The 14,169-nt window shown below is 38.4% G+C and overlaps 1 protein-coding gene across 2 annotated transcripts in view; it reads left to right on the top strand.

Annotated features, from left to right (window-relative positions):
- The window catches only part of ctnnal1 (catenin (cadherin-associated protein), alpha-like 1), a 124,797-nt gene that overhangs the window by 33,920 nt on the left and 76,708 nt on the right, over window positions 1-14,169 (top strand). The window lies entirely within an intron of this gene.

The following is a 14,169-nucleotide window of genomic DNA, read 5'->3' as shown; positions in this document are numbered from 1 at the left end:
AAAAATAAAACCCATTTATGTTTAAGCAGAGTAGCAAGGTTGAAGTTTAAGACATTAGATTCATAAACATGCACAGGCACCTTTTTTATACAAAATGAAACTTTATTGACTAATCTAACAGAAACTAACACCTAACACAAACACACATTCAAAGATAGAGTAAAGAAAGAAAAAGTGACAGTTTGAGAGAGTGTAATGATGGAAACACCTTAGATTTTTTTTAAGACCAAAAACAAGCGAACCAAAATTTATCAATCTAACCCTTCTATGGTCTCTTTAGGGTTTCATTTAGTTTACACCACATCAGTGATAGTCTGGAATTGTTACTTGTGTTCCTTTTGTGATGTGAAGAACTTCCTCTGTTGAGCGTGTGGCTAGCTGTTGAGAATGCAGGACAAAATGTTTACAGCAAAAGACCATTCTTGGTTTAATCTTGAAGACCGCCACTTGAAGATCATTCTCCATGTTCAGGCCTTTGTTTTTAATGTATGTGAGAACTGTAAAGGTGTAAAAATGTTTAACGTTGTGCCATAAAAATCAATCTGCTGCAACTATTACTGTGACATTAATCTAGTGAATAACCCCAGGGGTCACAACCCAATGGGAAAAAAAAATTGAAAGTCTTTATTTGCATGTTGTTTTTTTATGTAACTGTTAAATACTATTTTTATTTTCTGTAGGTTATGAAAAAATATGGTAATTCTTATATTGTTATTAAACTATTAGATTTTTTAAATCAAGCAATTTTACCAATCATTGTCTTGTGACTCACTAGGAGGTCCTAACCCACACTTTGGGAACCACTATTCTAGACCAATGTTAAAATGGTTTTGAACAACATGAGGGTAAGTTATGACAATTTGTTCTTTATGTATCAGCTTGTTATAGGAACAAGGCAAATTTTTTCATACCATTATCGTACACTCTGCCATATGCAGATCTGAATGTTGCTTTAAGAAAACTTCAGCATTACATCTTAAGCTTATGAAAATGCTGCATGGCTGGTGTGCAGTGAACTGGAAATGCATGCTCATTTTCACCCTCTATTGGGACACCTGGCGCTTGAACTCTGAGGACTCGACTATCATCTTTGTCAAAGCTGGAGGCGAGAATGGTTTTATGTGTACCGTACATGACCTCTCACTTTCTGTCAGGCCATTAGAGGGTGAGAAGGAGATTTCACAAGAGAATCACACCAATGAAAGATTTGCCATTGGAATATGTGAAAGACGTGATGTTCTGGTCAATAATGGTGAGAGATTTATTTTAAGTTTTTTTCTTTCTTTTTTTTTTGAGTTTCACAAAACTAGAGTAATATAAAAAAAGTATGTAAAATATAGTAAAAGTACGACCAACAGTTTCAGTCGACCTCATATGTTATCAATTACAGAAACACTACACACAGCATACATTTAGTCCTTACTTACTCTCATCTGTATCTTTAATCTTCACCAGCACATATAACCTCTGTTAGAAAGTAGCTCCGTCATTTAGCGATCAAAATAGTCCAGAAGGCGATGATAATCGTTAAACATGGCAGTTTGTTCATGTTTTAGGTTGCTCCTTTGTTTTTTCCAGCTTTTCCTTTGTTTTTTTACACGTCACTCTCGCGTTTGTTTATTTCTGAAAGGATCATATGTCAGAGGCATTCAGCACTTCATTTAGCACTTCACGCGCACATTATCATCAGCTCAAGAAATTTGTTATTTCAAATATAGATGAGCTTCGAGCACAAGAAAGCAAAACCGCTCACGCTTTAGACCAGTGGTGGGCAAACTCGGTCCTGGAGGGCCGGTGTCCTGCAAAGTTTAGCTACAACACTAATCAAACACACCTGAACCAGCTAATCAGTGTCTTCAAGATCACTATAAATCTAAAAGCAAGTGTGTTTGATTGATTAGTTGGAGCTAAGCTGTGCAGGACACCGGCCCTCCAGGACCGAGTTTGCCCACCCTTGCTTTAGACGGTCATGTAAACAACTACGGGGCACAGGGTAGATGCTTCTCTTCTTCTTGGCTTTATGGCTGTTCATCAAGACGATGACAAGGTTTGTTTGCGCTCGGGTTGACCATGGCTTGTTATTATATGTATATATTATTATGGTGTATTGTCTCTGCTGTGTATTTAAAAATGGCGCTTCCTTTGTTTTCATTTTTTTAGCTTGTGCATGAGCTAGTAATGTATCTCTGTAAAACCAATAGTTTTCAGCTATAGCTTGCTTTGTCTTTTTGTCCCCCTTTTGTTGTGCTATAGTTACCCTTTCAAAAGGGTACACAAAAGTGGTACCGTACGGTTTGATTTTTTTATACCTTTTGACAGTGGAAACGACCATAAAAGCGTACCGTACCACTCAGTTGAAATGGTAAGAATAGTCACTCTGGGGGCCCCAAAATGGGCCCATTGTCCTAACGCTCCACCACCCCCTATTAAAGACTCTTCTCCCAACCCTGTTCCTGGAGGCACACCAACCATACATATTTTGGATATCACCCTTGTCTGATCAATTCATTTCTGGTTTTGGAGTCTCTACTAATGTTCTGATAAGCTGATTTAGGTGTGTTTTGATTAGGGAGAGGTTGAAAATGTGTATTGTTGGTGTGCCTTCAGGAACAGGGTTGGGAAACACTGCTTCTATTTCCCATTGTGGAACTTTGAAACATTTAACATCTTTATCATAAAATAATAAACATAAACCTAAATATCCATTTGGAGTCCACTAAATGCTTTCATCATTGACTTCACTTTACTTTAGCTTTTGGCCCCACCCATACTTGTCACAGCTATGGCAAGCTGGCCAATCACAGGTCATTGCCATGTGTAGGTACATTTTTTACATGTTTGAGTGAGGGTGTGCGATGGCTACACGAGACTCTACCACATACACTCGACGCAGAAGAATAAAATGCCCTTAAGGAGTATTGGGAGTTAGGTTTATGCTATATAATTTCAATAGGTGGTTTCGAGTGTTTTTAAGTGGTTGCAGTGGACTTTTGAGATGGTGTTCACTAATTTTTAATAAAAGTTCAATCCAAATATTTTTTTTTCTCTCTTGAAAGTATCTTTATACCTAAAATGTAATGATTAAAGTCTGCTTCAGAAGCATGTCTGAATTTGGGTTTTTATCCCCAATTTCAGTTTTTAACATGTGGAATAAAAGCCATATTTTGCCTGCTCTGACAGTATTGAATTGCAATTGAATAATTGCTTTCATGATCTGAGCAGCACTAAAATGTCTGTGTAAATACCCAAAAGCCACTTTAGATGTGTTTTCTGTCTTCTCTGTAATACAAATTTTATATGTTTTCACCAAATTTAATTAGCCTTTTGACAATGGTGATAGGTCTGCACTGCACCTGCTTAAGGGGGTAGTTCACCCAAAATGAATATTCTGTCATCATTAACTCACACCATTTAAACTTTTATCAGATCCTTTCTACTGTTAAGCACAAAAGAAGAATGAAAAATTCTGAAAACTTGTGATCATTGACATGCATAGTATTTGTTTTTCCTACTATGGAAGTCAATGGTTAAATGGTTTTAGCTTTCTTCTTCTTGTGTTCTATAGAAAAAAGAAATGTATAAATGTTTAGAACCACTTGAGGGTGAGTACATTTTAATTTTTAGATGAACTAACCTTTTAGAATTCAGTTTATAGGCATTGTGCGCTGACCACTTCAGTCATGAGTATCAAAGTATACAGTTGTAATTGTTGTGTTGTTTTTATTGTAACAGTCTGACCTCTAAATGCCAACTCAGAAGCACTTCTGTGTAAATAGGCTTAAGTATCCACAAGGTCAACATGCAATTATAATATGAATATCTGTATATATGTTTAATGCTAAATAATGAATTCTCAGACGGTGGTGAAGTGTTTGGCCAGCCCTCGAAACCCATATAGTGCACCTCAGGGTGCTTGTTCTTCGCTCTCTTCACCTTAATGCACATCACCTTTGCCCTCTATTTAATGGTGTACTCTTACAGAAATGACAAGGTCAGAGTGGCTGTGTTCTTTTGGTATTTGTGAGAGAAGTTTCAGCGAGCGGTCACGTTGCCAGCTCTCTCTCGAGCCGGTAATCACGCTTACATCAGAGCTGCAGAATGAAAGGGCTTTATTGTGCTCCGCTGAATCCGCTGAATGAGCGTGGAGCAGAGAAGAGGACTTGTACTGCGAAAAGATTGGGAAGCTTTTTATCAGTCTGCCCTGGGACACATGAATTCCAGACGACTGTATATTTGAACCGGCAAAGCCATTTAAGCATGTGCTCACCTCACTTGTGAAAGACAACATGAAATCAGAACTTATCGAATGAAATGTCTTTGGTCATGTTGTGCATGATTCATGATGTAACTATAGAGGGTAAAATTGTATTAAAATCAACACAAAATGGCATTTTAATTTGTAATACGATGAGTATCAAAATGGAACAGGATATTAAAAGATAAGCTAAATATGTAGGATGAGACTGGATTTTATACATCAAGAATTGATAGGTTTGTTAAAAGTGTGCTTTTTGTTAAGTATGATTTGGACCTCCATAAGGGCAAACAAAGAGGCAGTTACAGTATTTGTTTTCATATTATTACAAATTTTTAATTATTGTGGGAAGTCTTTAAAATAATCAGTAACTCAATTTTGCATGAGTCACAATAAGACCAGGAACCAATTTGTTGATGATATAAGTTTAATCCAGTTTATTTACTCAAATCCTGCATATGAAGAACTCCCTATATTAAAGAATATGCTGCACTTTAAATTGTGTTCTAATTGTTGACTTCAAGGATCTGGGTTGTGAACAAAAAAGCGGTTGGATCCAAATATAGTAGGAGCAGAAGAACTGAAGTCACAAGTCTGATGTAACACCTTTGTACCCACAAGCACTTCACATGCCTTCAGTGTTATGTTTAGTGCACTCAAAGTCACTGTGGATGATGGCAAATATTGATAATGGATGCTCACTACTGTAGCGGAAGAAGTATTTCTACCAAAAATCTTTGGTACAGGTTTTTATACAGTGGTTTCCATGATCTCTGTGTAAATGACATGTATTAGAGGATTTGACATTTCTTTAGGTACAATCTCATATAGTTGAAGTCAGAATTATTAGACCCCCTTTGAATGTTTTCCCCTTTTTAAATATTTCCCAAATGATGTTAACAGAGCAAGGACATTTTCACAGTATGTCTGATATTATTTTTTCATCCGGAGAAAGTATTATTTGTTTTATTTCGGGTAGAATAAAAGAAGTTTAAACATTTAAAAAAAAATCCATTTTAAGATTAAATTTATTAGCCCCTTTAAGCTATATTTTTTCCGATACAGAACAAACCAATCGTTATAACTTGCCCAATTACCCTAACATGCCTAGGTAACCTAATTAACCCAGTTGAGCTTTTAAATGTCACTTTAAGCTGTATAGAAGTGTCTTAAAAATATCTGGTCAAATATAATTTACTGTCATCATGGCAAAGGTAAAATAAATCAGTTATTGGGAATGAGTTATTATAACTATTATGTGTAGAAATGTGTTGAAAAAAATATTCTCCGTTAAACAGAAATTGGGGAAAAAATAAACAGGGGCGCTAATAATTCAGGGGCTAATAAGTCTGATTTCAATTGTACATTACTCTGCAAAACTGTGTTTTACATTTGTTGTTTTAGTGAGGGCATAATGACAATTATTTATTATTTCTCATACTGATTATTAAAATAAAAGCAAAAAATACAGGTTCTAGTTGGATTTTTTTTTGGGTCTAATTGTTTAAGATATATGAAAGAAAAAGTTAGAGAAAGATGAAAGAATGAATAAAAATACTGGAGGTTCTGTCTTGGTTTGATCAGCATTTCTGCCAGAGCTGATTGTCAAAGCTGAAAAGTACAGACTGGTTTTAATTCGTTATATAATTCCTACTAGTAAGAACCTAATTTGTGATAGCTTTATTTTTCAGCATGCTGATAATCCCAAACACACTTCTAATGAAATGAAAATCATGTTTAATAAGAAAAAGCTAATGAAACAAAAACAGCCATGAAATGGCCTCCACAGAGTCCAAACCTGAATATTATATACAGTATAGATAGGCAATATAAGATTCACCTGGAAAGAAAAAGAAAAATAGAACATGCTAAATCTAAGGAAGAACTTTCAAGTATTCTTAAACTTAAATGGCACATACTATCAAAAAGACTCAACAAAAAAGTTCAAGCTGTTGCTTGATGCCGAAGAGGTAACGTATACAGATTTTTGATGCCAGTCTTTTGATTCCAAAAGTCCTTTTGTTCTGAATATTGTTTTCATATTTTTAATATTTCTGTTTGTATATTAAAGGTATAGTTTACCCAAAAGTATTGACCCTACACTTGCTCCATATTAGATGGATAGATTTGTGCAAAAGTCTTAAGACTGATTTATACTACTTATCCTGCGAAGGCTGGTCAGCGCAGCTTTTGCGCGGTGACATGACCCTCGCCTTGGTTGACGCAGATGCTGATGCTGACTCCGAAGCTTACGCGCACATCTAAAAAAAAATGTTACTACACGTCGCAACAAGGCGTAGCACAAACTCTGTGATTGTTCGGCTTGGTAGCAGAGACGAGTGTGGACAGTATTGAGAGCCTTGAGCTTGAGTCCGATGGAGCAAGTACAAGAGTCTCGTGAAGGAGCTCCAGATGAAAACGTCTGTTTTGTGTTTACCTTATGATTAGATCTGCGCGTCCGCTGGTTCCCACCAGTTCCCACCGGTTCCCACCGGTTCCCACCGGTTCCCGGGTTTTAGCTACTCGTACATTAAAGTTGCATTCAGAAAAAAAAATTATACCTGCAATGAAACTCGACACAGAGAAGTATAAATGACTCGATCCTGGAGGGCCGCTGTCATGCATAGTTTAGCTTCAACTTCTCTCAATACACCTGCTTGAATGTTTCTAGTATACCTAGAAAGAGCCTATTAGCTTGTTCAAGTGTGTTTAATTAGGGTTGGAACTAAAATATGCAGGACACTGGCCCTCCAGGAATAAGTTTGGGCACCTCTGCTTTAAGCTCACAAAGCTGGTGGCCTAAGACTTTTGCACAGTGCTGTATATGGTATGGACAAAACAAAAAGTCTCTAATTTTATATTACGGTGTCGCAAAATACATTGTCTGCAGTAATATTTTTCGTAATTTATGTGAGTGCAGAATCACACACCATTACAGGGATGAAGACAGAAACATTGAGAAAGTTGTAATCTTGAAAGTACAATGTGGACATTTTGCATTTAGTGATATTTTTTATTTAAATTTTGATTTTAGACCTGTAATCATACAAAGTCTTGAAAATTGCTGTGTACTTTATTCATTTTTCATCAAACATTTGCCCTGAAGCTCTAAATAAAAAGAGAAATATGATCACAAAGAAATGAGTCCTTTATATATGGTCAGTTATATAAACTACTACCTGATGGAATTGACAGAAATGGTCCTATATTGTGAAATGGTATACATATACTATATGTCATTATGAGAGCATGAGATTTTTGTCATATTGCCCAGGCCTTTTCTACTCACAGCTATATTTTATGCTGCGCCAGTCCAAGGGAACTGTACATCTTGTTTTAACAGGTGCTATTAAAGCAGAGAGCAAGTGTGGGAAAAACAGAGTTAAACGCCGGCCGTATAAAGAGTGATTAAATGGCCGAGCAGTTTGACATCCGCGCTGTTGTGCAGCCAGTGATTCTTGGCAGGGCACAAAGCTCACCAATCACTGGGTATTATTAGCCGCAGCATTCCAACAGCACCATGCACTTCGTCTTCCCATTTCCCTCCTCATCCAGCCATTTATCTCCCTGCAAAGGCACATCTGCATTAAATCACAGCAGAAAAGCAGCCCTGAATGTCTGCTGTGTCGAGCTTCCAGGTACAACAGACCCAACACTTTCCCGCCGTCCCTGTCATATCAGCTCAAATGTAGTCTGCGAACACAGATAAAAGAGAACTTTCTACATTATGCTGACTTTTTTAAATAACACACCTCTGCGACGGAAAGCTGAAACTGTATTAGGAGTTAGCCTAACTGTTTTAAACCCATAACCTGAAGGTATAAAAGAAAATATGATTCATTTCTGCTCAACGTGAACCCGAATGGCTCGCAAGTTCAAAGATCTCCTGTATCTGCGCATGGATTTCTTGATGTCTTTTTTTGCACATGATGATTCAATTTCGCACGGCTGGGGAATCGTGGTCATTCGTAATCTAATAAGACGAAGACCACCATCGGCAGGAATGCATGCAAAATAAATGCAGCTATCATGTCAGGCTTGTTCTCTCATGCTAAGGTAGAAAAGTCACCCTTTTCTCATTAGCTTTTTGTTTATATAGCAAGTTCAATAGCTGCGATGTACAGTGTTGGAGGAGCACATGTGCTTTGGCTTCACGTTTGGCAGTCGGCCTGTTCTGCTTTAGCCACACATTGTACGGTAATGTAGGTATGGGAATAGATCAACGAGGCTTTGTGTAGTCATGACCCCTGGTGCTTTATGTCAAGTCCTGGTTCTGGTTTGATTTTGGCGTATTCAGTGTTGCAATGCCCATGAAGGGAGTCTGTGTTGTGTGTTATTGTAGGGAGATCCCTGAGGTCCTTTTTGCAATTATAGGTAAAGGAAGTTTCACTGGCTTGCACGTCATGCTGAGGGAAATTGTGAATATGTAACAAAAGTTCCTGAAAACTGCCATACCGTGTCACAACTTCAGGATGTTCTATTCAGTATGTACTGTGTTTAAGGGTGCTTTCACACCTACACTTTTGTTTCGGAACTTGTCTCGTTTGCCCAGTTAGCGCGGTTCGTTTGGCATATGTAAACTGGGCAATCGCGCTCTGTTCCGCGCCAAAGTAATCGCTCCGAGATCGATTGAATGAGGTGGTCTCGGCTCGATTGAATTGAACCCTGGAGCGGTTCGATTTCAGTGAGAAAGCGATCTGATCCCAGCGCGGTTATATCACAGTGTTTTATGGATATGTAATAGGATTACGGCTATATGAAGAGAGAATTATGAGTAGGGCGGGAAGTTTCGCGAGTCTCCGGATGCCCGCAAATGAGTGATGACCTCCGGGTAATCTTGCGTCTCCCTCCCGGTCCTTATATAGGCATCGTCGCGCACCCTTCTCACCCCTCCCCACCGCGTCTCTCTTCAGACACGCCGCGCGCGCACTCTGTCAATCACCACCAAACCACACCTCTCCTGACAGCTTAGCGGGACGCTGCAAAATAAACCCTGACACTCTGACCAATGTGAGGAGAGTTTACTCGCACGTAACTTGTTTTAGCTCTTTTGGTCCGTTTAGAAACTTTGCAATGTGAAAGTGAACCGCTCCAAGAACAAAGAGCAACAATGTAACAGTTGTAATCTCTGTTTCGGAACAACTGAATCGATTCACAGGTGTGAAAGCACCCTAAGTGTTGACTGTTGGTATAGAGCAATTAGTTTGTCATGGGGGTCAGTCCATGAAAAGCATCCCAAAAGAGGGGCCGGAGAGATAAAACTTGCAATATAAGTGATGACACAACAGCAATATAAGAGCCCATATGCTGTATTTTTGCTCTTTAAGACACCCATGTTGGCTTTTTCTACATTAAAATTGTAATATTCAGTATTTTGAAACTATGTAATGTCACTGCATTGTACAGTGTGGCTTTTTTTACAATCATATTCAAATGTTGTGTTTCAAAGCACAACAAATTCAGTGTATAGCCAAAGAGCATAGAATCAACCAAAGAGGCGACACTCTAGTGCAATTTGGGAAACAGCCACTAGATAGTGCGGCGGCCATTTTGGAATGAAAAATCCAATAGAACAACAGCATATTAAAAGTCTGTAAATTAAACTATTAAAAGTGCTGATGATTGTTATGGTAAGTGTTGTATTGTCGTTATTTAGGTTGTATCTCAGCTTTAATGCGCTTTTTAAATAAATAAATAAATAAATAAATGAATTACAAAGCAGCTGCTTGCCATCACGACAGCAATAAGATCCAATGGATAGCCGATCGTTTTCACTCCAAAATGGCGGAATTCGGGGCTGTTGCCGGGTGCTGCGGTTGCAATGAGGCGTTCTATCGAGTGTCGCCTCTTGGTCATTCTAAGCTCTTTGGTATAGCTCAAGTAGGCTTCTTCTACATTAAAACGCATTTAAAAATGTTATGTTTTAAACTGGATAACAATTAGGGATGCAACGATTATAGATTTTGTTTGTATGATTATAGTCTGAAAAATAATCGTGGTTTCAGGGTTTCCACCTTTATTATGCATGCATTAAATTCAAAACACTACTAGTTTAGAAAATCACAAGAGAACTGCTTACAGTATGATTTAAAGTGTTGTTTATTGCTCAGTACCCAAATACAGCACAAAATATTAATAAAAAAGCAAACAATAGTCCATTTCTCTCTCGAAATAAATTAAAATGTTCTTGATTTAAATATGATTGATAATTTTACAATTGAAATAAATGACAGAACAATTAATAAATGTATATAAGAATAAATAAAAAATAGTATTTGTCTAATGTTAATTAAAGCTATGTATTAGCTAAGAATTTAATTGAACTGTTGTTATTATCTGCATTCATTCATACGTAATCATTTTAATCATTTGTCTAACATAACTTTTGTTTACATTGTACTGATAGCCACGCCCAACTATCACCACTACAATGTAAGATCATTTCTATTGCTTGCAAGCCGTGCGCGCACTACTCCCAATATGCGCACACCTCCATCAGAAAATATTGAACTTGCGTGCGGAAAAGACGCAATATGTGAACGGCCTGCTGCTATAGTTAATCCAGGCTTCAGCTGCAGCTCGTGCTGTATTGAACAGACGCACGCCACTTCATAACTATATCAGATGCTTTTCGACTGAACTAAATTTATTTTTTATGTCTTGGTTGCACTATTTGGAGGGCTGGTACAAATTGCCTCGGGGATCGAGTTCGGCCCACGGGCCGCCAATTGAATAACCCTGGTATAGAGTTTTTTTTTTTTTTTTAAGAACTGCATTATTAATGAAGAGAGCAACTTGAATCTTGACATGGTGTACAGTTGAGGTATACCTCAAGCTAAATCAAAGAATGAACTGGTGTGATGTAATTTTGAGCAAAATCAGGTAAACATAAAGTTAGTTTCAAGAGTTTTGTGTAACCTTGCAGTAAAATGGACTTTCCTGTAGATGTGTCAATTATTCAATAAAACAATATTGAATATGTTTTTATAATGAACATGCATGATATTGTTATCATAATTCAAAATACACTGTATATTTATTTATTTTTTGAACTTGTTAAGAATATTCATCATATTGTTGTAATGTCAATGGTTGTTTATCCAGAGTGTCCGCAGAGTCTTAAAGTTGTAAAAAGTCTTAAATTCACTGAAATATTCTAGTGTGTTAAATAATTTAAAACGGGTCTTAATTTTCCTATGTCCAAGTAAAGCTACTCAATCGGGCTGACACCTAATCACCAATAATCCATCCCAAAACATTTTATTTATATTTTAGTTTTTTTTTAATCGCAAAGTAGGATTGCACGATAATAGAATTCAATACCAATCAATTAGAGCTGTAAACCTAAACTAGTCTCACGGTTCGGTTCGGTTACGATTATCATGCCATCGATTCGGTTTAATTCGATATTTCAGTGCATCACGGTGCATTGACGGTGCTTTTCATACACAGTTTTATATTTTCTTCAAAGCAGCAGTTCTTGTATTAAAATGTATAAATAAATATTTATATTTATATATTCTTTGTAATACAATTTTGTCATTTAATACAAACAGTCAAATATATAAACTGTAACTTTAAACAAATCGAGCATTAAGCAAATAATATAAACAAATATAAATATCCAGCTCAATTTCTGATCCTGGGCGACGCAGTGGCGAAGTGGGTAGCACGTTCGCCTCACAGCAAGAACGTCGCTGGGTCGCTGGTTCGATCCTCGGCTCAGTTGGCGTTTCTGTGTGGAGTTTGCATGTTCTTCCTGCATTCGCGTGGGTTTCCTCCGGGTACTGTTTCCCCCACAGTCCAAAAACATGTGGTACAGGTGAATTGGGTAGGCTAAATTGTTCGTAGTGTGTGTGTATGTGTAGATGTTTCCCAGAGATGGGTTGCGGCTGGAAGGGCATCCGCTGCGTAAAAACTTGCTGGATAAGTTAACGGTTCATTTGGCTGTGGCGACCCCAGATTAATAAAGGGACTAAGCAGACAAGAAAATGAATGAATGAAATTCTGATCCTTGTCTAGTTCTCTTACACCTCTTTGATTGGTCACATCCTCTACAAAAACAGTTGCGATTGGTTCTTGCGCGATGCGCTCTTCACAGATGAGTGACAATAAGCGGCAGGCGGCAGCGGCGATCACAGCTGATGTATGATAGACCCGGTGGAGAAAACTCTGCAGACACGCGCTCGTTTCTTTATCCAGAAGTAACACTGTAAAACAGCCGAGAGGAGAAGAAAAGCCATGCCAGCAGGTCAAATGTGCCACTGTGTGTGTGTGTGTGAGAGAGAGAGAGAAATGGACTACTTTCATTCTCTTGATCTCAGTGAAATAGGGGCTTTTGTTGTTTATGTCAATGAAAAACTGATCCAGCAAACACACACAGTGAAATTGTGCACAGTTTATCAGTTTTAAGTAGTTAGAGCGCTGTAAATACTTGCGATCGCCTCCCTCACGATAGAGCGCATATGAGGTAAATTACGTCAGTTATAACCGGTTATGATTATTACTTAACCGATACCGAATTGTCCGCGTCTGCATCACGGTGCACCGAAGAAACGATAAATTTTGACACCCCTACAATCAATACTGTCCATTTCCCGCTGACATTTGAGCGCTACTGAGCATGTTATTAAACAGAGCTGATTTGCCATTGTGTTCACGTGCTCAACAGAAATGACTGAGATTGACCGCGAAGGTCATCAGTTCACCAAACTCGCCCCTGTTTGCTGAGTGTAACCACAGATACTGGGACATTGGAGCATTTTAAAGCCACGATTCATCAGCGGATCGCTCATGTGTCAGTTTATACACAAACCAGCTGATCAACGTGACTTTGAAACACTTCAGTGTCCCTGTATCTGTGGTTACACTGAGTAAATAGCAGTGAGTTCGGTGAACTGATGACCTTCACAGCCAATCACAGTGATTTGTGTTGAGCATGTGAACACAATGGCAAATCAGCGCTGTTTAAGAACGTGCTCAAATGTCAGCACTCCTCCTGGGTGACAGAGCTCCTCACCCTATCTATAAGGGTGCGCCCTGCCACCCTGTGAAGGAAACTCATTTCGGAAGCTTGTATCCCACCTCTGGAAGAATTTTGACCAGATCCCAAGGAAGGCTGAAGACATTGAGACAGAGTGGTCCATGTACTCTGACTCAATTGTTGACACAGCCATGAGAAGCTGTGGCCATAAGGTCTGTGGTGCTTGTTGACCTCGACTGGGGATGTTGTCGGACAGTGGAAGGAATACTTTGAGGATCTCCTTAACCCCACTGACATGTCTTTTATTGAGGAAGCAGAGACTGGGGTTACTGGGGTGGACTTGCCCATCACCCAAGCTGAGGTAGTTTGCAAGCTCCGCAGTGGCAAAGCATCAAGGTGGATGAAATTCACCTTGTGTATCTTAGTTCTCTGGATATTGTGGAGCTGTCTTGACCAGAAATTAAAGAGAATTATTTTTAATATTAAATTCCCCATTACATTGTGTTTTTATTAATGTCCATTTTTAAATCTACCCCTCACAATAACATAAACACAGTAATTATTGTTGTACAGTGTCATAAGAATTATTTTAGATTGATGTGTGTTTGGTCAAGTATCAACAGCTGTACCTCTTCTAGACTTTTAACTCCTTTGACTATGGCACAGGTGTCAATTCCAGTTCCTGGAGGGCCGCAGCTCTGCACAGTTTAGTCTCAACCCTAAATAAACACACTGATCAAACTAATTGAGTCCTTCAGGCTTGTTTGAAACCTACAGGTAGGCGTGTTGGAGCGGGGTTGGAACTAAACTCTGCAGAGCTGCGGCCCTCCAGGAACTGGATTTGACACCTGTGGACTATAGGATCATCTCACAATTAACACACGACTATGGGATCACCTCACTGGAGTAATTTCAAACACTAGACTGAAGT

Source organism: Danio rerio, chromosome 19 (genome assembly GCF_049306965.1).
Source record: "Danio rerio strain Tuebingen ecotype United States chromosome 19, GRCz12tu, whole genome shotgun sequence".
Lineage (NCBI taxonomy): Eukaryota > Metazoa > Chordata > Actinopteri > Cypriniformes > Danionidae > Danio > Danio rerio.
The sequence above is the reverse complement of the archived record's forward strand: the minus strand, read 5'-3'. Positions and strand labels throughout refer to the sequence as shown.